This window comes from Balaenoptera borealis (assembly GCF_965194805.1).
Source record: "Balaenoptera borealis genome assembly, chromosome: 13".
NCBI lineage: Eukaryota > Metazoa > Chordata > Mammalia > Artiodactyla > Balaenopteridae > Balaenoptera > Balaenoptera borealis.
Window position 1 is genome coordinate 70,997,601 of NC_138870.1, and position 26,993 is coordinate 71,024,593.

The window sequence follows — 26,993 nt, forward strand, 5'->3', positions numbered from 1 at the left end:
CCCAAGAACAGTGAAAAGGAGGGCAATTGGTTTTTGTCTACAGTGACTTATGAGATCTGATCCCTTCTGAGATATGGTACTGATTAAGGAAGTTTTTGAAGCATTTGGAATGCATTACCGAGTGATGTTATGAAATATCTTTTCTTAAGAGCTTTAGGAACATGGTAGAAAACTGTTTTTTTTTTTTTTTTTTTTGTATATCAGACAATGGAATGAACAAAATCAAAGGTCCTAAACCCTTTGAAACTGTATACGGAAGTTTGTGGGTGGAAGTCTTAGTGCATTATTCTGAGGAGAGGGTACACAGCTTTCATCAGATTCTCAAAAGGGTAAGAAACCCACACAAAAAGACAACAGACACTCGAACACAAAGTTTTTCCAATCCTATAATTGTAAAATTATGCTTATATGTTCAGGTTAACAAAGAATAAGTAAACTGGTAAATAGGAAGAAACAGCTTGACTACATGGGACTTTTCAAAAAGTAAATATTTAGAAATAAAGACATGTTTCCTTAGAACACTTGACACTGGCAGATTTTTATAATTTAGAGAGGAATGTTATTTACTTCATTCACTGCAAAAGAAACATATAGAAATGTACACTTGCCATTCACAATTCCTTTGTTATGTTTTTAAAATCCTTACAAAAGCTGTTAATTTCCTCGGTGACCAATGGTGGTCTAACATTAAGATACTCTTTGACAGAGAGGACACCAACAAAACTAAAGATAGGGCTTGCTTTCCTTTTGTATTCTTTTGAGAAACTACATGCTATTGTGCAGAAACCATTTTCTGTTTAACACAAGGAAGGAGAAAAGTCACTTAATGAACTTATTTTATTAAAGGTGACTTATTTCACATTATTCACAATGACCCAAAGAACAAAGTTTTATGAACCATCAGGAAATAAAATACTACACACTGAAGCCCACATAGTTGAAATCCACACTTAAAGACTTCTGTATGTGTCAATCATGTTTACAAGACTGGAAGAAAATACTATTACTCTTCTCTTAAATTTTTCCATGTTTATTAAATGCATTTAACTTAATGTCTCTCATATACAGCTCTATCGACTTGACTTACCTTGCAGTAGAACCTTTCAAATACAAATTTGGTGTTCTTTCAAGAATATAGCAGTATTCTTATCATTACTTCTTAAAGATTGGGACAAAGAATATGAACACTAAAGACAACAAGGGCTGTAAAGTTTTATTTCCCACATCATTGATTTACCTCATCCCTGAAATGTAAGCAAGTTCTTGGCATTCAATAATCTAGTCTCCCTGTACTTCTTCAGATCTGATATATTGCATCTGTGGTATTTACTACCCTGAGTTTCCTTTAATTAATTTTATAGAAGTTGCAACACGCAGAAGATTTCCATTTGAATTTATTAACTGTTAAAATTGCTTTAATGTCTAAAGTAAGTATGCTAATGAAGTTTGATGAGATAAAGTCCCATACTCCAGTAAATCTAATGTGTCCTTAGATACTATTTTACCAGTGTCATTTATAAGAACCTCAACTATACTTTAAAGTAAACAAAGAATCACGGATAACATCAAAAAAACTCTTCACTGAATAACAACTTGCTAGAATATAGTAAATCATGCCAGTTAATCCAACAAAAATTCTTTTCAGATTAATTTTATAAGTAGCAATATATCCCCAAGATACTAAACATGGCAAAAAACAATTACTAATGCATGATAAAGATGCCAAATTAAGTGTTTCAAGGATACATGAATAAGTGATACGGTCCTCAGGTTCAGGGAGACTATCTGCTAAATAACTTAAAACCCTGCATGAATAACATGGTGTAGAGACCAGTAAAATCCATAATTAAATTGCAAAATGATAGAAGGGTTCAAGAGATAGAAGACACTATATCAACAAATAACTCATTGAAGTTTTATTTTGATGATGTTGGAGAATGACTTAACTCATATGGCATCTACCCCTACTTTGTGACCATACTGAACACATTTTAGAAGATGTGATATCTACCTGTCTGTCTGAATTCATTTTCTGCTACTTTTTCCCATATTATGTTCCAATAGTATATATCTTCTTTCTGATACTGAGTTAGGTCAAGTTAGTTCCCATGTCAGTGTCTTTGTAACTGCTGTAACCTCTGTCTGGAATGTGTTCTGTTCCCACCTCTACTACCAGTTTCAGCTCAGCTGGCTCCTTTTCAAAATTCATGCCTTAATTCAAATATTATCTCTTTAACCAAGATGAGCTGACCACCCTGTCTCTTGGTCTGTCCTGTGTCTGAGTTTCTTTCAGTCATATTACTCTCCTATATTATTACCCATTACCCTCTTTTATTTCTTCATATCACTCTTTACTAACCAAAATTAGAGTATACTTTATTATATTTATTTATCCATTTGTTTGTTTACTGTATCTTTCCCAATTAGAATATTTAAACTTTCCTGAAATTTCTCATTTTGTTTTCAGTAAAAGATCTCAGCCCCATTTTCCTCACTATTTAAACCCCCAATGAGTTTTTCACAAACAGAATTTACTAATTCATATAGGTCTTAAAATATACTGAAAGGATTTGAAAGGCTAGAGAATCAAGGAGAGGCAGAGAAAGACAACTCCATACAGTGGGCATAGCTTATGGAAAGGGAAGACAACAGAGAAAGTGAGGAATAGCAAGTAATGAATTAGGCAGGATCGCAAAGTTTATAGAGCAGAATAATGGGAGATAAGACTGAAAGGGAGAGAGAATAGAAGATGGGTTAAATTCTTTTAGGTTAGCATATTAAAATTTTACAGAGATGACATTTGAATTCATGCATAAAAATGGATAGAACTTAGGAAAAGTGTATTTCATGTATAAGAAAGAATCTTGTAAGCGTGGAATGAAGTAGAAAAACTTATGCATGCCATTAACACAATTTGAGCAAACATTGAAGGTACCCAACTTTTATGCCCAGCATAATAGCTGTACCCATTTTTACCCTCCTCCACTGTGAAAACTTAGAAAAGTTTTCCCTTGTCTACATAGTGTCTCTCTTTCCTCTCCCTTGGTACTTATTTTTATATTTTTCCATGGGATTCCTCTTTCACAGCACAGTTTGTTTTTTTTTTTTGGTTTGTTTAATTTTGAAAAACATTTTTCCTGTTTAAAAGCATAGTGTTTGCGTAGACACAGAATTCTCCTTTTGATGGTGCGTAGGATTAACTCTTCTATCCTGTAGTTAGACAAAGACTTTCTCATCCTCATTCACACACACTCTCCACCATGCTATGCTCTGATTTTACCACAGTCCTTTGTCCATGATTATAGAATGGTGTTCAGGAACATTATTCTCTGGAATAATGTTCCTGAAAAGTCATTTTTACTTGTTTGATTTTTTTTTAAAGTTTGTTCTGCAATGTCTGGTATAAATTTTCTCTCCTTCCACATGCTAATTACATTAAACATAATGTTTTCATGAACATATGAAATCTCAGAAGAGTCCATCTCCCTTAGAATTTTTTTTTTTTTACTTCCATTAGGAAACCATTCTAAGATTCCCACCAAGGCAACCTAACCCTCACTGACACCTAATCTTTGCTGGCATATTTTCCTGGAGATACCTTACTGACCCTGAGTGAAATACCTGTTATTTCTTGATCTTCACACTGGTATTTCATAGTTTATAGCTAGTATATGTGAGAATGGCATTGGCATTTAACATTCTTTATTTTTCACCTTGACCATCACAGAAATGATGTATTCTTTAAATTCAACCAGCAAAATAAGATCACATTTTAATGACATATAACATTGAGACAAAGCTGTAACTATAAATAAATAAGTAAATAAATAAATAAATCTCTAGTAGACAACGTAAAACCTGATTAAAATGAATGTGCTTTGGGTTTTATAAAGACTCAGCACCTGTACGGAATACATAATGCAACAAATTGATTTTGAAATGATTAAGAAACATCTTATAAAATATGATGTATCATTTGCCTAGATTTTAAACTTAAACTATCCACTTGAACACAACAAAAATCTAATTGCTCCTAATTTTTGGACTACTAAATACATGTGCTTGAAAAACTAATCAGAATAACAACTCTCTTTATTATCTTAAGCATCAAGAAGATTTTAGAAACAATGTAAAATAGGGAGAAAATTGAAAAACAAAGTTTGGAGATTTGCTCTGGCATGATGGAGTGAAGAGGCTAAAAATTCTTTCTCCAAAAAGCAACTGTAAAGTTGAATAAAACTATCAAATCAACGATTATGATGCTCTGGAAATAGACTGATGAGATTGAGATAGTGGAAAAGTGTTTATTTATGAAAATTACTGGTCTTCAGATAAGAAAAGTTTGAATGTGTGGTGACCCCAAAAAGATATGTCTACACCCTAATCCCTGAAACTTGTGAATGTTACCTTATTTGGAAAAAGGGTCTTTGCAAATGTAATTAAGTATTTTGAGACAAGATTATCTTGTATGATCCATGTCGTCCCTAAATCCAATGACGAGTGTTCTTACAAGTCAAATACCAGATGAGAAGACAGACATAGAGGAGTAGGTGATGTGAGGACAGAGGTAGACTGGAGTGACGTGGCTACAAGCTGAGGAAGCTGTCAACACCAGAAGCTAGAAGAGGCACAAAATGGATTCTCCTCTAATGTTTCTGTAGGGACTCTGGCCTTGCTGAAAACTTGATTTTAGACTTCTTGCCTCTAGAACTGTGAGACACTAAATTTATGTTGTCTTAAGCCATCAAGTTTGTGGCAATTTATTATAGTAGCCTTAGGAAGTTAATACGGATATCAAGAAGTTATTTGTAACAAAAGCATTTTAGGTCACATGGTAAATAATAATTAAGAGGAATTTGCTTCAGTGAAATGAATATATTTCAATGAAATAAAATGTAAAGTCAGTTTGTTTGATAAGCCAATTAATATTAAGGAGTGAATCACATGAACACATTAAAAATATAAACTCTTATTGATTTGACATGAAATACTGACATAGAGATTTGTATAATTTAAAAAATGCTTCTATAACACAGACATCTATGATAAACAGGTTAATGAATGTTACCAATTTAAAGACTACTTAGAATTATTCACTGCCAAAATGAACTTGAAATACATGAATATCTTACATCTTGGTAAAGGTTTCCCAGATTTGACAATAATCCTAAAAATATAGATACTATTATTAATAACAAGTTTTGAAGAATTTATTAAGCTACCAATGACAAAAATTAAATTTTGATTGACAATCTTGTAGAAAGACTAATTTCTTTCTCTATACAGAAACCATATTTTAAAATAGTTTTTATATAAGGAGAATATATATATATATATGTGTATGTGTATATATATGTATGTATATATATGTATGTATATATATATATATACATATATATATATATATATATATACACATACACACTAGAGTATATAGCCAAAAATAAAGACCAAAAATGTATTACAGAGATATAACAGGGTAGTTAATAAAATCTTATTTTCTTATTTTGAATTTGTATCATGCTATTTGTCAGTTCTTTAAAAATTTATAATTTGTTGGGATTCTTTTCCTTATTTAAATAAACATGTATTTTAGTACTGTGTTCATAATTTTCGGTTTTTTCTTGAAGAGTTTCCTTGTGGCATTTTGTATAAGCTTCTCGACTTACAAACTCTCCATCTGTCCTTGCCCTTAATGACATTCTAAGTCCGTGATGCTTTTTATATCAGCATCCAAAATTAATCAGTTTATGATTTGCTGAGTCCTGGTCTCTGCACTAGAGGAAAACCTCAAAGTTTTCTTCTCCCTTCCCAAGGTCTGAGTTCCTCTCTCTATTTCTCATGGCTCAGAATCCTTGGCTAGTATGAGACAGTCCTATCTGGCACAATACAACTATTTGCTTTTTTGATCATAGTCTTGGAAGAACAAAACTCCCTTATCTTTCTACTTGGTGCAAAGGAACCCTATTCCTTTCTCATTCGAAGCTCAACTTTTCTTCTTGGAAGGAAAAGGGGAAATTGACCTCTCCTTCCTTCTGTGATATCTTGCATTGCTGAAGAAAATTAAAATTAGACATGCTAAAATCTTCATTGAGACATACTGCAACACAAGGTACTGGATTAACCGAATTTAATAATGGTCTAGTTTGAATCTCAGAACATTTCCCCTGACCACCTTCCCATCTCCACATCCCATTCCCTCTCCCTTTAGTAACCTTTGATTCTAATTTCCTAATGAATGCAGGAAATATTCATTTTGGTAGTAATATCAATAACACTCTTTTATTTTGGACCTATGCCATTTGGAATTGATAAGATTTCAAATCTTAAATTTATTATTTATTTTTGTCTCTGTAAGAAACTAAAAAAAAAATCCACAGTGTTGCCTTGACAGCAATTAAAATTAGCTGCAGTCCTTGGTGCTCATCTACATACATTTATTTGCCTCTAGGCCTTCACCAGCTGTTACAAGTTCCGCCTCATGGTTCATGCTTGACATTGCTATTGGCACATAGCTCTCCTTTCGTTGTCACAGAGGCATGGCTCCTCCTGTCACTGCCAGTCTTCCACTGCAATCCTCATGTCACTGCTGAGCTGCTTCACAGAAGTGACTGAAGCACCCTTCCACTTACGTGACTACTGCTCTCTTGTTTTCAGCTTCCTATGTCAAGAAACTCATCTCATTTCCTGGTCAGGGGTTATTTGAGTGTCACCCCACAACATGCACTAGAAAATATTCTTCTCCGTGGTCTTTTAATCATTCATAGAGCATAGGTCTCTGTTCTAAGCTCAGCTAAGTTTCCTTTCCCTTCATCCACAGGTATTATCTAATAGAGTAGGGGTGGTCTTGCCCCAGTCATAACATTTATTTAAGAGATTTTGCATCAAATTCTAACCTTATGCATTTCCATGTATTTTCGATTTTTCTTACAGGAAGCTTATCTGGTACACATGGGCCACAAAGAAAACATGATGGCTCATCCATACATGCCAGTAGAAATGTAGAACAGTTTCTGCCAGAAAAGTAAATTGTTCCTCTTTTTTAGATAGAATCTATGCTTTTATAATTGTTATATCTCCACAGAAATCATTTTGTCTTAACGTTTATGTATATACCAGATATATATATATATACTATGAATCAATTATACATATATTAAATAATTATGTATACATATATATGTAGAATATCCTACCAGACTGTCTTAATATTTCTCACCTCATTTAAGCCTCTCAGTTATCCAAAATTAAAATTTTACCACGCCCTATACAAGAAAATAATATTGACATTTTGAAACACTCCATAGTTGTAAAATTGCATCAAATTTACATGATACAAACTAAAAATGTTTGAAAAAAATCATTGTTATAAAAATAAAATTTTAGAGATTAGTTTTAAAATTAATAAGAATAGCATTCCTTTTAGACTTTTATAGATTAAAAATATATTAATTGAAGAAAATTAGGGACATATGGAAAAGTACAAAGACTACGTGATCAATATCTAAAGTTCTACTTTATAGAGATAACCACCATTGCTAATATTCTCTTTCATGTAGATCTATATCTATATCCACAAATATGCACACAACTGGAATCAATCTGGACCTTCCTATTTACAACTTACTGTAAGCATTTTTTCCACTTAAATACTGTGAACTTTTCCTCAGTTTATTAAAATTCTTCCAACTTATGGCTTTTAAAAAGTAATGCTATTTTTAAAAATGTATAAAACAATAAATTATTATTTGAGTATATGTGAGAAATGGGAAAAAGCCAAAGCCATAGCTAATTGATATGATACTTTGATGAGATATATTTTTCAATTTCTTTTTCCTTAAGGACTAGTTGTTTGATTAATAAACCTGTACCTAGGGATTCTGGCCCTAAAATCTCAAATCACACAGATTATCAGTAGCAAAATTCCATAAAATCAAATCATGCCCAGTATATGCCAAATGCTTTTAGTGATTTGTAAATTTGAAAGAAAAACAAACTAACAAACAAAAAACTTCCCAGGCAATTGGTTACTGTACGTGGGTAAGTATTATTAAGCAAAAGTTCATAGGTATTTATTTATTTTGCACATTTTGCAAAACCGAAGGAATATTTTGAGTGAGGTACCAACTTACTTGACAGTAATATTTATAATTTCAGATTTCAGAATGCACATCAAAAACTAATACCTCCAGGTATTATGACAGAGTGATATTTACAATAAATATTTTAGTATTTATCCTCATGTAAATAGCAAACAAGTCTAAATTTAGTAAGGAGAGACTTTTATTCAAAAGGATTATTGCAAGGGGAGAAAGGGACAATCGCAGCAAGGAGAATGCTCTGACCACAAGGTCTGCAAGCAGCTCAAGAGTTAGAAAAAAATTTTTTTATTGTTGTTGTTTGGTTTTTTATAGAGAGGAAATAATGCTAGGGGGGAAACAAACAGGTGTGAGGAAGTGGGAGGAAAGAAACGGTGGCAGGATTGATAATAGATCAGAGAATATTTTACCTTGAGGACAGCCTGTTTTCAGGAGGGGCTGTATGCTGGCTCAGGCTGAGAGTGAGCCAAAGTTCAGGGTCCTGAAGGAAGGAGAGAAGCTTAACCAAAATTTGGTTTGAAAGCATTTTGTTGTAACTGATCAGTGGGGGACAAGCAGTTCAGAAAATCATTTATGAGGCAAAGAAAGGGAACATTGAGAGTCTGTATCTGGTCCTACCATAGATAAACAAGGGTGGCATCTAGTCTAAGTCCTTTTGGGAAGTGTAGTTCTTTGCAGGAAGCTATTTTCCAGAACACAAAGGGTGGGGAGGGTGGTGGTGGTGTTAAAGCAGGCAGGTAGCTAGGTAAGAGCAGAGAAATGGGGGCAGGAGCCAGGTGGCAGGAAATCACGCAGCTTGTAAACAGCGGGGGTCCATAGGCAGACAAAGGAAAGCAGGAACCTCCAGACTGACAGGAAACCACACATTCTGGGTGATAAGTGTCCGCAGCAGACAAAGAAAGGTGGGGGAAAGGCGGGAATCTCCTGCATCCGAATGTAACCTGTTTCTCACTATGCTCTCATTACAATACAATTAGCCTTACCGATAAGAAGTACCCATCATGCACCGACGCCATGACATTTCTGACCTAAACTAAATAAGGACAAATACCTCCTCCTCTTGGGAAGACGGAGCTGAGATGAAAATCAGGGAATACAACCCCCAAACTCCTCTTTCCCCAGTGAATATTCCTCCCCTTCATTTGTGTGCCCCTCATAACCAGCTTGCCAAAGAAACAGGGCAGCAGTTCCTCACCTGTCTGCCCTCTCTCCCTCTGAGAGCCTATCCTTGCTTAAATAAACTCGTACTATACTTTCTTAACCTCTCTGCTTCGTCTCCAAATTCTTTCGCAACGAAGAAAGAACTTTAATTCGCCAGGAACAGTGGTTCTTTTAACCTTTCCTGTTTCCAAGAGCACAGGGCTCAGGTAAAATTCAATATTGTTATTCAATATAAAAAAATCCTGACATTGCTGCTATATATAATTGTATTTATAAAGCACCTACCCAAGCCCACTCCCCACAAACATGTGCACATGAAAAATTAGTAGATAACGTGAAGGTCAACTTTTCCTTACAATCAAAACCATGCTAAAGTCACCCTTCCACTAACTCACAGTGACTGAAGTCAAGGAACCCAATGGCTGAACTGTATAATAAGAGTATGTTTAGTTTTGTACAAAACTGTCAAACCATTCTCCAAGGTGGCTGTACTCTTTTGCATTCCCACCAGCAATGAGAGTTCCTGTTGCTCCACATCCTTGCCAGCATTTGTTTCAGTATTATTGGATTTTGGACTTTCTAACAGGGGTGGTATGTCATTGTTAAATTCAGCACTTTGTCAATTACAATTCAGGTTTTCCTACCCCAGCACTGGTTCCTGGTGAGGTTGAGGCTTGTGGGTTTCTTCTCTCATAAACTGTGATTCTCTGTATTAGCCTGTAGGTCTCTCTAACTTGGGGGGCAGTTGTTTGCCTCATGATCTCACTTCTCTTAGGGATGTAAGAAGAGTTGTTGATTTTTCACTTTGTTCAGTTTTAACTTGTTTAGTGTGGAGTAGTGACTTCCAAGCTTCTAACTTGTTTCTAACTTAAGTACTGTGTTGCCATATCTTTTTATATGTTTCTTTTTCTGTTTTCAGTCCCTTTGGAGTCTCTTCATCAATCAACAGACCTCTTTCTCTAGTAGCACCTTATTTTCCACACAAGTTCTGGCTTGGTATATAGTTTGCTAATTACAATACAACCTAAGGTTATTTATTAAGCCAAAGTAAAAAAATGTGAAAAATGTACTATATTTATGAATTCATTTGAGTTAACTAGGCACTTACTCATTTCTCTTTCCTCCACCAAAATCATTCATTATTTTTCCTATAATTGTTTATGACTAGTTCTATCAAAAATAACAGAGATAAAAGAAAAAAGTGGTTTTACTAACTCTACAGACAAATCTCCTTTTCCCCAGTTGTAACTATATCTCTAGCTAAATGCAGACATTCTTAATATTTCAAGAACACGCTGGGTGGCATATTGAAAGGCATTCAGAACTCCACAGAGTTTTAAAAGTGGAGCAGTTTGTCCAGGCATAGGCCTCAGGCTTAGCTTTTCAGAAAAACAACATAATTGAAACTAAGTCAAAAGGTCTGTCTTCCACCTTATTTAAGAGAGGATCGTATTAGTCAGAGTTCTCCAGAGAAACAGATCCAATAGGATATATGTATACATATATAAGTAATACCTTAATTTAAAAATATTATTTTATTGCTTAAAAAGGCTAACCATCATCTGACCCCTCGGAGAGCTGTAATTTTTTTCGCAATAGTAACATCAAAAATCACTGACCACAGATCATCATAACAAATATAATAATGAAAAAGATTGAAATGTTGCAAGAATTACCAAAATGTGACACAGATATGAAATGAGCAAATACTATGCCTGTGAGGCATGCTTTGTTTTATTGTGTATCATTTCACTGTGCTTCACTTATATTGTGTTTTTTACAAATTGAAGGTTTGAGGCAACCCTGAATCAAACAACTCCATTGGCACCATTTTTCCAATGGTGTGTTATTTTTTAATTAAACGTATGTGCATTGCTTCTTTTAGGCATAATGCTATTGCGCACTTAACAGACTACAGTATAGTATAAACATCACTTTTTTATGTGCTGGGAAACCAAAAAATTTGTGTGACTTGCTTTATTGCAATATTCACTTTATTGCGGTGGTCTGGAACTGAACCCATAACGTCTCTAAGGTATGCCTGTGTGTGAGATGTATTATAAGAATTGGCTCACATAGTTTTGGAGGCTGAAAAATCCCACAATCTGCTATTTGTGAGCTGGAAAACCAGGAAAGTTGGTGGTATAATTCAGTATGAATCTGAAGGCCTGAGAATCAGAGGAGCTGGTAAAGTAAGTCTTGGAGTCTGAAGGCCCTAGAGCCAGGAGTTCCATTGTCAGGAAAAGATGAATATCCCAGCTCAAGAAAAGAGAAAGAGAGAATTCACCTTTCCTTTTTTTTTTTTTTCCATTCAGACTCAATGGATTGGATGATGTTCCCACTTTGGTGAGGGTGTTTCTTTTAACTCAGTCTTCTGAATCAAATGCTATTCTCTTCCAGGAACACCCTCACAGACACACTCAGAAATAGTTCTACCAGCTATTTGGACATCCTTTAGCCCAGTCAAGTTGATGCGTAAAATTAACCATCACAAGGATTAAGCTGTACACTTGAAGGAAGCTTACATGATGCCTACTCCTACCCACTCACTTCACCCAGGGCAGATTCCTTCTGTTGCCCTCTCTGGTCAACTGCAGTGCTTCGGGGAGTTGTTCTGGGTAAATTAAAAAGTGCCCTATGTCAATATTGAGGAAGCCCATTCCTCTTAATATTATTTCTTAATCTAAATCTGAACTTTTGACTATGAGAAAATAACAACTGAAGAAAATTTACTTCCAAAAAGAGGAAAACAAGTTATCAGAGCAAACGTTTCTCACTGAAATAGAACTAACTCAGGAAATAAGCTGGTACTTTGAAAATATTAAAGTAGTATCCTAAGTGAGAGGTAGGAAGACAACATATTCATAAAACATGAATATTCGGCTATGAAGAAGGAACAATTATATCTTTAAAATTAACTGAAAAGTCTTTGACATTTAAGAGAAATCTGTCAATAGGATTTGTATTCAGGGCATGCGTTCATTTAGATTTGAAGGCATGAGTTAGGGAAGGGCATCTGAAATGAAAACAGAATTATAACTAGGAAATAGTCCAATGAAGGACTAATGAAAGAATGCTCCATAGTTGAAGAAAACAGGTGCTGAAATGAAAAGGTTTTGGCCTGCCTGAAAAACCATTAAAAGCCAGTTTGGTGGGTGAGAGCAATATTGCCAGATAAATTCAAAGAGGAAGGAAGTCTAGGGTTAGACTTTAGTGCCTTGTAGGTCTTAAAGAAGAGTTTGACTCTTACAATTGTAATGGTACACCACTGAAGTAATTAAAGCAAAGGATCTGACTTTTTGTGTTTTGAAATCATGCAGTACGCATTGCAGAAAATAGACATGGGTAGGGGCAAGACTGGAATGGGGGACATTGTTTAGAAAGGTATTATTTAGCCAACTTGAAAAAAAAGATAGTAATTTGGACTAGCGTGATGTCTGTGGGGATCAAGATGAATTCCAGCTATGTTTTAGAAATAGAATTGGTAGGAATTTTTGATGGCTTGGTTATGAAGGTAAAGAAGGTGTCAACAAAACAGAATAGGAAGTTCAGGAAGATAGCCTATTATTATTTAGAGAAATTTAGTATATTATCAAGATGACAATTCAGATCTATGGGGATATATGAATTAACCTTTCAGTGACTTGGAACAACTGACTCACTATTTGGAAAAATAAATTATATACCCATCAGACATCATTCATAAATCTCAAATGGATTAAATATTGAAGGTTTAAATTTTAAGACTACAGGAAAATATAAAAAATATATTTTCATAAAATTGAACAGGAGAAACCTCTAATTTTGACACAAACCCAGAAGCCATATAGGAAAACTTGGGCGGAATTAATTATGTACAAACTAAAAACATCTGTATAGCAATAAACACTCTAATAAAAGTTGAAGGAAAGCTACAAACTAAGAAAATATCACAAGATATATGGTAGACAAATAATCTCTTTTCATAATATATGAACTGAATCTAACCAATTACATGAAGATAAAAAATAATAGAAAAAAGGACATTAATTGTATGCCTATTATACTGTTTTGTGCTAAACATGTCATATACATTATTTCATTTATTCCTCACAAAACATCTATGATATAGGAACTATTTTGAATCCTTATTCTACAGATGAGGAAATTGAGGCTCTGTAAGTAAAGATACTTCATTTTTAGAACATGTACATTCAAATATCTCCTCTTCCCTGTTGGCTAAAAATGTATTTCCTATTTCTACCTTATCCTTTGTGTATAAGCACGTGCATGCGGGCATGTGCGTGCGCGCGCACACACACACACACTGCCTAATATCTGTTAGCAGCACTACAGAGATTTAATGAAAAATAGCTTCTTATGACATTGTGCTGAGCACTGTTTGTAATGATTGTGTATTTCCAACATGAATTCATTGTTATATATAAGAACAGCAAATGATATGCACTGATAATCTGAAGTCAGCCAGTCCAAGAAAAGAATTATTCTATATTAAGATGTTTTATTGACTTTATGAACTCAAAATATTAATATACTCCTTAAGAATAAACACATGGCTTTCTTGATGTGACAACACTCCTCATTATAAAAGTATGAGTTTACTGGTTTAATAATGATTTTGAAATCATCATTTATACACCACAGTGCTGCATAAGCATCTCAATATTACTAATCATTTTATGATCAAAGAGCAGTTTTTATTACCTGGGTGAATATACTCAAGAGTTTATCACTGACCTATTGACATATTTAACCTACAAACACTCTACAGAAATATTTTCTCACATGGAAGTATTCTCTAGAGGAAATAGAAACTAAATTATACTTCAGGTTCAACAAACATAGAAATTAACATGGAGTTTAATTGTCTTGCTCTTGCATTTCCTTTTCATAAAGAGAGAATCTAGCTGGGTGACTTGGCTGTGAGACAGATCACCTCACCAGGTAATTTATTAGGTTCTTATCAGCATAATCTATCACTGTTCCAGCCAAAACATTTGATTTGGCAGAAAGCCTGGCACTTATGAGTTTATTAGAGATGCACTTTTTTAATTTGGGAGAAATATGCTTAGATTGATAGCTCTAGGCTGGCCTATGGAAAAAATTAGGGGATAACTGTTCATAAGCATTTCCTAAGCTTATATATCTGGAGTTAAATAAGCATCCCTAAAGATCTTTGTTTATAACTGTCACCAAGTATTTAATATTTAGAGTAAAAACACTAGTATTTTTTGAAGTAGAGTCCCTCCTGTTTCATGGCATCAATTTTTGGCATAAGGCCAACAAATTGCAGTTTGAATATAAATAAACCTCTTCCAAAATCTCAAATGGATTGTCAAAGCAGTTTTCTTTTTTTCCTAGTGGTCTAGCAAATATTATCACATCACAATGCTCATAATAAACTTGATGCTATGAGAGTATGTAATATTATTCTAACCCAAGAAATGGGAGACAAGTGAAAACAGTCTTAACAAATATTTGATGTCCTCCAGTGGCCAAATAAATTATAATAGCAGAGGAGATATAATTCCTTTGGCAGGGCATCCTATTTCATTTTTTTTAATGGCCTGCTATTTTTCTTGGGCCTGATGTAGTTCTTATGATAGAATGTAGAGAAGGCTAAATTCTTCACAATATCTGATTGGTTGCTTAAAGATTTCAAACACTGTGAATGTGTGTAAAGTGCAGGGCATGGCATTGAGCTGAGTGTATGAGTAGACTGAAAGAAAATTAAGGATGTCCTTTTATCACAAATGAGAATAATTCATGTAGCTATATTGAATGCTAAAATATTGATAAGTTTGATTTAGCTCGAGAAATCTTTCTTTCTATAGATGAGAGACTATATAATTTGATGTGAGCTAACATAAACCAGAGTAGGTTTCTAGACAGCTAATATTATTATTTTTTTCTTTTTTCTAACTCACATGTTATTCTAAGCAAGGGACTTAACATTTTCCTTTCTCAGATTCACCAGCAAAAATTTTTTTTAAAAAAGACATGTATCTGGATTGCCTTATACAATAAGTGTGTCTAGCTTTCTCCTTTCCCTCAATCAATTCTAGTCTCTCTAGAGGCAAAATAAAGGACAGCAAATACAAGCCTTGGGCCTTTATTAAGCTTATTGATCATACACTTTAAAGCAGTTTTTTAGTAGTTGTACTCTTAATTAGAGTACTGCACGTTTGGACCTTAGTATAAATTGGGGGCGATTATTCCCAATTACTGAGAAAGTAATTTTTTTTCTTATATATGAGAGTGTGTTAGGGACTTGAGCTAAAGAAGAAATACATATAAATGAAAACAACTATCATTAAGTCTTATAATTTGATTTCAGGGAAAAATATTTATAGAAATACAATACAAAGGATATAAGAGCAGTAAGAAAAAGAAGTGATGGAATGATTTTATGGACTTTTGTTAAAGAAACTTTCAGACTAATACATCTTTTATATACCTTCCTAGTGACTACAAAATAGAATCCAACCTCAGGATATGTTAATATGTCTTTTACTTATGCCTTAGTGTAGGTTTATATTTCTAAAACATGGCTTCCAATTATTTACAAAATAAAATCCAAATTTTTTCACAAATTACCCAAGGCCAATTAATATCTGTCTTACCTCTAGACATTTTCCTTGGATATATCATGTAGTCTAGACAAACTGGACTATCTGCTATTTCCTGGTGATGACCCAGACTTTCACTACACCATTTCTTGGCCAATATTCTCCCCTTTAAGAGGAATGCTCTTTCTCTAACCTCTCCCATCAAAATTCCATAAATTCAGTAAATTCTTCAGCATTCAGATCAAATATTATATCTTCTGTAATACCTTTTATGTTCTTCCGAATACAAATAATCTCTCCTTTCTGGAATCCAATAGCACTTGTAAAACTATTTTGTTTCTTATTATACCAGTAATACCAGGCATGACCTCCATAGAGGAGGCATGAATGTCTCAACAAACGCAGGATGCTGTTAGGCAAACGCTATGTGAAACAAGGCTGGATAGGATGACAAAGGTGACCATATCACCTAGTTAAACAACAGTCCTTGGGGAGAATTCTCAGGAAGCACTAGGATACTGCTTGTGACTTCTGAATATACACTGCAACAACAACAACAACGACAACAAAATGACTTTAGCTTATTAAGCTGTTGCTTTTTTTTTTCCAGTTCAATGGCAATATGTACCTATTATTTGCCTTGGAATTCTTTAGTCACCTGTGACAGTGTTTGTGTTCATATGATTTTTGTATGTGTTCATGCGTGCTTTTAGAATTTGGGCATCACTAATGATTCCCATGACTCCTTTCATTCTCTTCATGGAATCCTCAGAAAGTGGAAAGGTGAGCACTGTAGATAATCTGGTGACTCTTGGAAAACAAAAGTAAACAGAATTCCCTTTGGTCCAATGACTGAGAGAACTGCAGGTTTTAATCTAAAAAAATGCAGCGAGCAAACTCTCTAATCAATAGTGAACTTGAATTCTGAGTGCAGTAGAAAAAATCACACTTACATTGTTAAAGATAACTGAAACAAAATAAAGGGAAAACCAATTAAACAAACATAACCTTCATAATCATAAAGGTACTAATATTTTATTTTGATCTTTTAATTAAAAAATTAATCAACATTTGGTCTATTGTATTTCTTAGTTGTTAAATTAAAGCAATAGTATTCATTCTGATCTCTTAAATTGCAAATTTTGATTCTTTTGACCTTTAGTTTGCTTGATAAGATGTTGAGTAATGAGTAACAGCAGAATAAATATATATTATTTGCATGCTTTTAAATTCTATGTTTGAAGAACATGACTTTAGTTCTATATTTTAGTTATCAAAGCATTCCTTCAGGTGCCATTTGCAGAATTAGTGTTAAAACAGTAAGGAAAACACTAAGGACAGTTAGTTCTATGTTTATAAAATAAGCACTTCATTTGGAAAAGGACACATGCCTAAAGATAAAACTCTGGGCAAAGAATGAAGACAAAATGAAATAACTGGAGAATTTCATTGACTCAAGAATTTAACTAAGTTATCTTAATGCCCATGCAAATTAAGTTATCATCATAAATGAATCCTTGATAATATATAAAATCCACAAAATGTACCACAGAAAAACTGTGCACTTAAGAATGAAGAATTGTGCTTGATAACTTGTTGTATAGCCTTCAAAATCAGCTTCCAAACAAATTAGAATTTACTTGCTCTAAGGATGGAATTTCAATTCAAAATCATGCAAATTTCATGGAACAGAGTTTGATTGTAATTATTCCTCAATCTTCAGGAAGAACTAAAAATCTATTATTTAGTTAATTAATGAATCTTATTTTGATGACATTTAGTTCTCCTGCTTATCCAATTCTTATTTCTAGTTCTGCTAAATACAGTTTGTAACTGGCACTAAGTAATTTTGGTTTAGTAAATAATGTTTTACTCTGTTTTACATATATATGTACATATATGTATATATATAATTTAAACAGTATAGCTTAGTAGAAGTTAGAAGTTTACTCTTTTCATTTTTTCTTTTTCTCTCTCTAATGCTAGTGAGAGCAATTTGAATAATTGCTAGTAAATTGAATAATGCTAGTAAATCAACTTGAATAACAATTGAAATATGAAATTTAAACCACATCGACAGAACTGTTTAAAGGAAGTAACTCCAGATGGCCCTACTGGTGATTATTCAAACTTTAAAACTGATTACATCATGAAAAATGAGTAATATATCACCACCCAAAGGTAGTTTATTTATGAATATAGTTTCAAATATTTTAATAAATATTCTTTATTTATGCTTCTACATTCAGCTAGCTGATGAGAGTGCTTTTTTTTCTAGGCTTAATATAATGAGGTCTATTTCATATTTCCTACATTATCAATCAGATCTAGAGAGAGAAAGAAGTCATTTAGACATTCGAGGAGAAATCCTCTATGTAGAAATACCTGTAACCATAAAATTGTCATTAAATGATGATATTAAGATTTTCTGATTCTCTCAAAGTAGAGAGATAATTGAATCTCAAAGAAAAAGAGGATGAACAAGAGACTTTAAGAATAAAATACTTGAAACATTACAGTGACTACAACTCATACGAAAGGGTATTTTTCAACTCATTTATTTTTGCATACATTGTGCTGTGCTTACTGTGAAAAAAGAGTTTGAGGCAGGTTGCATTCAAAGACAGAAAGTAAAAGTTTTAAAGGGAAATACTCAATAAACAAAAACATGAAGAAACAAGAGAGATAAGCTTTCCTCAATATTTGCACCCTGACTTAAAAGATCCTTAAAAACTCAAACTCCTGGGTGAAATGTAACCCTAAATTCAATGTCTCCACTGCTTCACTGCATGTTCATTCCTCTATTACAATCTACCCTCACTCTACTACTACATTGAATCTGCCCTTTCTGGGGTTACCAAGTGCTTCCTTGTTGATAAATCCAGGAGCATTCTTCAGTATTTACATACTCGACTTGCATGTAGCTTCCCCTCCATCCAGTACTAAGCATCCCTTTGCTTTTCAAAATAGGCTGTTTCCTTGCTGGTTTTCCCTTTTCTTTTATAGCAGTACATGGCATTGGTCAAGAATAGCATGCTTTTTCCTGCTCTGGAAGCTAGGCACATGACTTTTTCATAAAGGGCATGAAAGGGTTATACTAATATAGTTCATAAACAAGCCACCTAGCTTGTTAGACAATATATGAACTATATCTAAAGCTAGTAAAAGTTCACACATATTGCTAAATTACACCGTGTACGTGCTTTGTGGTGAGATTGGCTGAGAAGTTAAGTATGGTCAAGAGGTTCAACTCTGAGATAAAGAAAGACATTGAATCAACTACTGAAGAAAAGAATGTGGTGCATAGTTGCAGGGGATGTCTGTGCTTGTGTCCAGGTGAGGGAAAGTCTAGATTTCATATCTCTGCCATGTTACTTGAGAAAAAAGTATACTACATGATAATGTGAGATGGATAGTTGCATCACTAAAATTATGTTTAGCAGTCCCCAGCATAGTTGGCTGTTTAACCACCTGTAATGCAATGATGGCAGAAAACCTAAATTAGTAGAGAGATATTTTGAAGATTTATTCTCACTGCTTTATTTTATTTTATTTTATTTTATTTATTTTTTTTGGGGGGGGGTTATTTATTTATTTATTTATTTATTTATGGCTGTGTTGGGTCTTCGCTTCTGTGCGAGGGCTTTCTCTAGTTGCGGCAAGTGGGGCCACTCTTCATTGCGGTGCGCGGGCCTCTCATTATCGCGGCCTCTCTTGTTGCGGAGCACAGGCTCCAGACGCGCAGGCTCAGTAATTATGGCTCACGGGCCCAGTTGCTCCGCGGCATGTGGGATCCTCCCAGACCAAGGCTCGAACCCGTGTCCCCTGCATTGGCAGGCAGACTCTCAACCACTGCGCCACCAGGGAAGCCCTCACTGCTTTATTTTAAAACCTCTAGAAAGCTCTCCTGCCTGACTTGGAATAGGGATGTTTCTGTCCCTAATTTTTCTAAGTCTCAGCCAAACCCAATGTAGAGTAAAGAGGCTTGTGCATTTCAAGTAGCTTTCTCTTCACAGAGAGAATGGTTTTAACATTTGAGCCTTTTCCTTGGGTTTGAGGGATTAAAAAGCAAAATGACTGCAATCCTAAAGGGTGATCCCTTGGATTGTAAAGGGGACCTCTGAATCTGCTCTGTGTGGTGCTACTGGGGTGGAGTAAAATTGAGGAGTCTCACAGGCCACTGTTGTATGGATAACTACTTTAAATGTGAATGGTGTGAAAACACCAATGAAACACAGAGACTAGCAGAGTGGATAAAACAGCAAGGCCCAAATATATGTTGATTACAAGAAGCCCGCTTTAAATACATAAGGACAAGGAGAGATTACAAGTAAAGAGAAGGAGAAAACATACACCATGCTAACACTCATCAGAAGAAAGCTAGTATAGCTATATTAATTTCAGACAAAGCCAACTTCAAACAAGGGAATTTATCGGGCTAAATAGCGTCATTTTTCTTAAGCTTCATCTCTGTCCTACATCAGCAACAATAGTCAAAAATCATTTTGATAAGTATGGACCTTTGATATGATGTGATGAACATGACACTATAACTCTGTGGTTCTCCTTTCCAAAACACATAACATCAGTCTAATTGTGAGAAAAACACTGGACAAATTTCAATAGAGGGGCTCTGTGATATATATGACCAGCACTCCCCAAAACTATCAAGGTCATCAAAAACAAGGAAAGATTGAGAACCTGTCACATTTAAGAGGAGCCTAAGAAGACATGACTTTTAAATATAATGTGGTATCTTGGTTGGGATCCTAGAACAGAACAAGAGAATTTGGAAAAGCTAAGGCAATTTGAATAAAATATGGACTTTAGTTTAATAATAATGGATCAAAATTTGTTCATTAATGTAACAAATGGACCATACTATTGTAAGATGTTAATAATAGAGGAAACTGGCTGCAGGAGATATATGGGAAACTCTCTGTAGTATCTGCTTAATTTTTTTTGTAAATCTAAAACTATCCTAAAATATACAGTCTTTTAATAAAAATAGTAAAAGTCAACAATAAAACAATATGTCCTTGAAATGTGTTCATTTAGTTACCATGTTAGTCAGGGTTCACTTACAGATTGCTTATGGTTCAGTTCTCAGGAATAAACTCAAGATTCTATTATAATGGTGGCCAAATCTTTTAAACACACATGGAAGAAAAGAAAGCTGGCTCCCTTTTGAACATGTGGCATTTGAAGAAAATCTAAGGAAGACATTTTTTAGCAGCAAAGAAGATTAAATATTTAAATTGTTGTCAAGAGAAGCTGTGGAATCTCCGCTTTTGCAGGTGTTTATAAATAGAATTATTTTAGATGTAATCTAATCAGAAGACAGATTGATGGATGAGATGACTGCTTAGATTTGCCTCTTCTAATCAATTTAATATTACAGTGGCAAGTTGCCATCCTAAAGAAAATAATTGAACATTGGAAAATGATGAATAGTAGGAAGGGATGACATAGATGAAACAGAGGCTAACACTGTCCTTGAAACTATTAACATGATGAAAAGCCTACATTTTGGTACTGGACAGATATTTGTGTCCATTTCACAATGTCAAAAACCCATTCATTCAATGATCCATTTGCTGCTCAACAAATATTAAGTGGCTATAATTAATACACTTTGATAGTTGATAGATGCTAGTTAAATTTTTAATAAAATGCTTTTTCATGAGGGAGAATGTTTGGAATTGAACAAACAAAAAAAAACCAAATTAGGATTTCTTAATTTTCTTTTATAAAACCCAGTAATAGTTTATTCAAAAAATTTAGTCTTGGTTAGTTAAAATATAAGAACAAAGGAAGGACAAATCTATATTGTGAATGCTTTACTTATGAATTGCTACTCTCTCAATTTCAACTGATCCTGCAACATGGCTAAACAACCCTATGTCTTTTAGTTTTTGTTTTTGTTTTCCTTGTTCTTAATCATTTTTCTTCTTAGCCTCCTCTCAATTTTTATAAATGTAACCTCTTTCCTCAAGACTACCATGCAAGACCGAGCTTCTTACGTTTAACAGATGACTAAGATTTCCATTGAAATCTGAGAAATTGAAGCTTCTAGATACCGACAATCTTAACTTCCTGGCCACACCACTCACCCTTACGTATTTATCTGGAACTTGATCTAAAGTATCAATAGTTCCTATTCTTCGAGGGCTGAAATCACTTTCCATTTAGTCAAGAAGGAATTCAAAAGCACTTGCTCTGCGCCACACATTGTGAGGAGCACTGTTTAAAGCTGGATTGCCTTCTTCCTTCAGCCTTCTTCAGAATTAATTATTCCTTTCCTTTTCCGGCTAAGTCATTCATATCAGCTTGTAAGTAAGCCTATTTATTGTCTGGGATTTCAAATAACAAAGATGTGAACTTTATACATGTTATCCCCACATTATTGGACTATTCTGTCCCTTAACATTCAATTTTCATAAAGTCAAAATCACTGTCTCAAAGTAAAGCAATTCCCACTGCAACACACACACACACACACACACACACACACACACACACACACACACACACACACACACCAGAGAAACTGCTCTTACGAGGAACACCAAAACTATCTTATTGGCAAAATGAACAAGCCTATTTTTTCAGGTTTCCTACTGGGCTTCTATACTATGTTCATAATTGTAATAGGTACTGCCTTGTTAAATATCTCTATACCCACAAGTACAGAGATGTTATTCTCTCAAAATTCTCTGTCCTAGCTTACTCTCACTCTAAAATTCCTGGTTTGTGTTCCCCTTAAAATGTGTGTTTCACTATAATTACTTTTTTTTATTAAGGTAACACTGACTTATAACTTTCATATGTACAACATTATATTTCTACTTCTGTATACCATACAATGTTATAATTATTTTGTTTTTATTATTGAGGCCTTCAAAATCTTGGCCTCTCCTCTGAACTTCACATTTAATATCATACTTTCTTATAGCAGTGGATAGGGAAAAATCAATAATTAATACAGATAATTTTACCTATGGAATATTTCTATTTTCCCTTAATAAGATTCCTATTTCCATTTCTATGTTTAATACCATTATTATACATATCTTGAAATATTGCAAAAATTTCATTCTTGTTCACCTTGTCTTTAATATCATTCCCTTTTTATTTATTCTCTACCTAACTTCTAGATAATTCCATTTAAAAGAAGTCTGGCCTATCCTAAAGTTTTATAAAACATTTCAGTGATTCAACTTTGCTTTCAGAAAAACATATATATGATCTTTATGACATAATTCAAAGACTTTCAAAGCCTAATCTCTACCTATTTCTTCATCCTCATATTCTGAAACAGCTTTTTTATAAATTGTGCCAAATTATCTTTTTTTCATGTAAGTACATTTTTGATTGGATTTTTTTTTTCTATTCTGTTCATCTGGTGAATTTTGCTTATATTTTAAGTCTCATTTCAGGTATCATACCCTATAAGAAATAGGCTCTGAACTTCTGGTTTTAGCTGAGTAGCTTTCCTTCCCCTGATTTCTAGACAAGTATACATATCTATTTCTTCCCACTTACATCATTTAGGAATAATATATATAGGTTTGTTCCTTCTCTAGTAGAAAATAATTTCCTTGAGGTCTAAACTTTCCTTGTATAGCACAATACAGGGTACATAAGAGATGTTAAATTATAAACTTATGACGCTGGCTTCAAGGAAGATGGAATAGATGTACTTTTCCTTTGTATCCTATTGGGTACACTGAAAGACTGAAACATCATATGTAAAGCAACCATAAGAAGAATCTGAAAGGTAAACAGAAGAAGACCTATGGGATAATCACCCAAGGAATGCACAGTGGTGAGTATCATGCGTTTTCTTTTTGCCTCATATATCTCATACTTGGGTCTGAATAAGCTGAACCCTAAAACACCAATAGCACAGAGAAAAAAAAAAACAATCACTGTAACAAAAACCTGTAAACCTGTTCTCTGTAGCCATGAGACCAGGAAAGAAGCTTAGCAAGACAGAAAGCTTTTAGAAAATAACTGCTTTATTCTAGCTAAACACCACAGAAAAAAACTGTGTCCCCCTACAACTTTGCCAGTAAAGACTGAGAAGAGAGCCTAGTTACTCACCTTTGCTAGGCTGTAATAACATAGCCCAATCTACCACCGGTGTCAGAGGAGGTCTACTGGGGAGCAGGGACTTTCTCCCCACTGGACAGTAAGATCCCTCCATCCCTCTATAGTGTAAGGAGAGACCTTGAGGAGCCTGGACTTTCACTCCCACCAATTTCTTTCAAAATCTCAGCAAGATTTTTTTGTAGTTATAGACAAATTTTTCTAAAATTTGTATGGAAAGGCAAAGGAACAATTTTGAACCAATTTTAAAAAGAAAATGTGAGATGAATCACTATCTGATTTCAGGACACATGCTATAGCTATAGTAATCAAGATTCTGTGTTCTTGGTAGAGAGATATATGCAGAGATCAAGGGACAGAATAAAGAACCCAGAAATAGCCCCACAGAAGTAGGGCCAAGTGATTTTTGTCAAAGATGCAAATGTAATTCAATGGAGGAAGGATAGCCTTTTAAATAAATGGTGCTGGAACAACTGGAAATCTATAAGCAAAAAAGTGAACCTCACCCTGAACCTTACCCCTTTTATACAAATAAACTCAAAATGGATCACAGACTTAAATGTAAAATGTGAAACTTTAAAACTTTTCAGAGAAAGCAGGAGAAGGTCTTCAGGAGCAAGGGTTAGACAGAGTTCTTACACTTGATACAAAGAACATGATCCACAAAAGAAAAAAAAAAAAAAATATATATATATATATATATAACTCGGACTGCAGCAAAATTAACATTTCTGTTCTGTGAAAAACCTTAATGAGAAAATGAAAAGACAAGCAAGAAACTTGCGGAAAATATTTGTAAACTACCTATCTGATAAAGGATCCATATCTGGAATATTTAAAGAACTCTCAAAACCCACCAGTTAAAAACAAACAATCCAATTAGAAAATGGGCAAAAGACATGAAGGGATATTTCACTGCAGGTGACACTAAGATAGCAATAAGCACTTGGAAAGGTGTTCAACATAACTAGCTTAGGGAAATGCAAATCATGACTATGATGAGATTACCTATTAGAACAACTAAAAATTTTAAAAGTAACAGTACCAATTGCTGGCAAAGACACAGAGAAACTGGATCACTCATATACTGCTGCTGCAAATGTAAAATGTTACAGTAACTCTGGAAAAATAATTTGGCAGTTTCTTTAAAAAAACAAAAACAAAAACTAAACATATATTTACTATATGACCCAAGTATATGATATTGTACTCCTGAACCTAGAGAAATGAAAACTTATATCCACACAAAAACCTGTATATGAATGTTCATAGCAGCAAATAACCAAAATCTGGAAACAATTATAGTAAACAAAATATACTATAGTTGACCCATGGATAACATAAACGTTGGGGTGCTTACCCCACCCCCTGCAGCCAAAAATCTGTATATAACTTTATAATCAGCCCTCCAAATCTGCAGTTCTGCATTCTTGCATTCAACCAACTATGGATCTGTGTAATACTTATTGAAAAAAATATATAAGCATATAAGTGGAACAGCACAGTTCAGACTTGTCTTGTTTAAGAGTCAACTGTACTACCATACCATGAAATACTACTCAGGAATAAAAAGGATAAAGGATGGACCCTGGATGGATCTCCGGGACATTATGCCAAGTAAAAAAAACCCTAATCTAAAATATTGCATCCTGTCTGGTTCAGTTTACATAACATTTTAAAAATGACAAAATTATAGAAACGGAAAGCATTTTAGTATTTACCGTGGGTTAGGGATGGTGGGGGGAGGGCGATGGGTGTGACTGTAAAGCGTAGCATGAGGGAGATCTTTGTGGTTATGAAAGAGTTCTGTATCTTGACTGAATTGGTGACGACACAAATGTACACATGGGTCGAATGGCATAGAGGTAGACACACTTTGTACCAATTCCAGATTCCCGGTTTTGATTTTGTACTAGAATTACGTAAGAGGTAATCTTTAGGGCGAACTTGGGGAAGGGTACCTGGGTCCTCTCTTCTCTTTGGAACTTGCTGCCAGTCTATGTGGAGTGTGAGCACCTGACAGTTGGCTTTTTTGATTGGAACGCAGGTGCCGGACATTAAGCTTTTCAAAGACAACTATCTCAAATAAACACATTGCCAGCTACATGACTAGAAAAAGAGCCAGGCTGCCACAGCCCTGAAGTTTCCTTTGCACTAGAGGTCTCAAGTTGACGTAGATACCTGACGCTTCGTCACTTGTTTTTCCCTCCCTGGGCTTTATTTCCCGCCCTCAGGTTTTGAATTCACCAATAAACAGTGACCCCTGAGACCGCCCCCGCCCCTCCCCCTCGCCTCCAATCAGAGCAGAGCCCCAGGCGCCCATGCGCCAGCTTTCTCTACCTGTGACTTGCGCGAGTGGAATCCTGTTGGACGTGTGAGTAATAAAGAGTTTTTTCTTTTTCAAAGCTCCCTGACAGTTGTTGCTGGTGTGCCTCTTGCAATCATAACGGGAACAACAAGGGCTGGTCCAGCCACAGGTCGCCTCTGAGGGGGAAATGCCTTTGGAGGCCCCACTCGCGCCCTGGGAGCGGGGCCCCCAGGCATTTCTAGACGATAGCCATGCAGTCGATAGGCTGAGAGCTGCGCCAAACACTAGGGCGGTTTCAAAATGAAAAGCTAAAACATATACACAACTTAAAAACTTGAAATAAGTTAGATCTCACTTATATGTGGAATCTAAAAAACGAAACTCACAGAAACAGAATATTGGTGGGGGGGTGGTGGAGGGAGAGAGGAAAATGGGTGAAGGTGGCACTTACCTTCCAGTTATAAGGTAAGTGCTGGGGATCTAATGTACAGTGTGGTGACTATTGTTTTTTTTTTTTTTTTAAATTTTATTTACTTATTTATTTATGGCTGTGTTGGGTCTTCGTTTCTGTGCGAGGGCTTTCTCTAGTTGTGGCAAGTGGGGGCCACTCTTCATCGCGGTGCGCGGGCCTCTCACTATCGCGGCCTCTCTTGTTGCGGAGCACAGGCTCCAGACGCGCAGGCTCAGCAATTGTGGCTCACGGGCCTAGTCGCTCCGCGGCATGTGGGATCTTCCCAGACCAGG

The 26,993-nt window shown here is 34.8% G+C and overlaps 2 long non-coding RNA genes across 2 annotated transcripts in view; one reads left to right on the plus strand and one right to left on the minus strand.

Moving 5' to 3' along the window:
* The window catches only part of LOC309609383, a 742,735-nt gene extending 731,540 nt beyond the window's left edge, over positions 1-11,195 (minus strand). Inside the window, exon 1 of the long non-coding RNA XR_014233397.1 lies at positions 174-11,195. This is a non-coding gene — a long non-coding RNA (uncharacterized lncRNA). The remainder of the gene's footprint in view (positions 1-173) is intronic.
* An 8,511-nt stretch (positions 11,196-19,706) lies between these two features.
* LOC309609381 overlaps positions 19,707-26,993 on the plus strand; it is a 29,047-nt gene continuing 21,760 nt past the window's right edge. Inside the window, exon 1 of the long non-coding RNA XR_014233395.1 lies at positions 19,707-26,741. This is a non-coding gene — a long non-coding RNA (uncharacterized lncRNA). The remainder of the gene's footprint in view (positions 26,742-26,993) is intronic.